The following is a 1,368-nucleotide window of genomic DNA, read 5'->3' on the forward strand; positions in this document are numbered from 1 at the left end:
TTTTTATTCAATGCAATTAGAAGTGATCTTAATGATCAAAAAAAAAAAAAAAATCTATTGGAATAAAAGAAATCAGTAAAAAAGTCCCTCGATGGTCATACAAATTAATCAACGAATTAGAACAACAGGAAGGAGAAAGTGAAGAAGAAGTACCAATAGATTATCAGATTCGTTCAAGAAAAGCCAAACGTGTAGTGATTTTTACTGATAACCGGGGAAATACCGATCCTAATAATAAGGATACTAATAATTCTAATAAAAGAGACGAAGTAGCTTTGATACGATATTCGCAACAATCTGATTTTCGTCGAGACATAATCAAAGGTTCAATGCGAGCCCAAAGATGTAAAACAGTTATTTGGGAATTTTTTCAAGCAAATGCACATTCTCCGCTTTTTTTGGACAGAATAGACAAATCACACCCTTTTTTTTTTGATATCTCCGAACTGATAAAACTCATTTTTAGAAATTGTATAGGAAAGGGAGCAGAATTCAAAATTTCAGATTATACAGAAGAAGAAATAAAAGAAAGGGAAAAAAAGGAAAAGGACAAAAAAGAAGAGAACAAAAGAAAAGAGAAAGCGCGGATAGAAGTAGCAGAAGCCTGGGATACCATTCCATTTGCTCAAGTAATAAGAGGTTCCATGTTAATAACTCAATCGATTCTTAGAAAATATATTATATTACCGTCATTGATAATAGCTAAAAATATTGGCCGTATGCTATTATTACAATTTCCTGAGTGGTCTGAGGATTTAAATGAATGGAATAAAGAAATGCATGTTAAATGCACCTATAATGGTGTTCAATTATCAGAAACAGAATTTCCGAAAAATTGGTTAATAGACGGTATTCAAATAAAGATGCTATTTCCTTTCTGTCTGAAACCCTGGCACAGATCTAAGCCACGGTCCTCTCATATAGATCGAATCAAAAAGAAAGGACAAAAAGATGATTTTTTTTTTTTAACGGTTTGGGGAATGGAAGCTGAACTTCCTTTTGGTTCTCCCCAAAAACGGCCTTCCTTTTTTGAACCCATTTTTAAGAAACTCGAAAAAAAAATTGGAAAATTGAAAAAAAGTATTTTATATTTCTAAAAGTTTTAAAAGAAAGAACAAAATTTCTAAAATATCTCAAAAAAAACAAAAAAATGGATTATCAAGGGCATTCCGTTTTTAAAAAAATAAAAAAAGAACTCTCAAAAGTAAATCCAATTCTATTATTTAGATTGAGAGAAATATATAAATCAAGCGAAACTAAAAAAAAAAAAGAAAAAGATTCTATAACCCGCAATCATATAATTCATAAATCCTTTAGTCGAATTCAATCTACATATTGGACAAATTTTTTACTGACAGAAAAAAAAAT

The sequence above is a fragment of the Camellia sinensis genome, unplaced genomic scaffold, assembly GCF_055761805.1.
Source record: "Camellia sinensis isolate YWXY unplaced genomic scaffold, ASM5576180v1 Unanchor555, whole genome shotgun sequence".
NCBI classification, from domain to species: domain Eukaryota; kingdom Viridiplantae; phylum Streptophyta; class Magnoliopsida; order Ericales; family Theaceae; genus Camellia; species Camellia sinensis.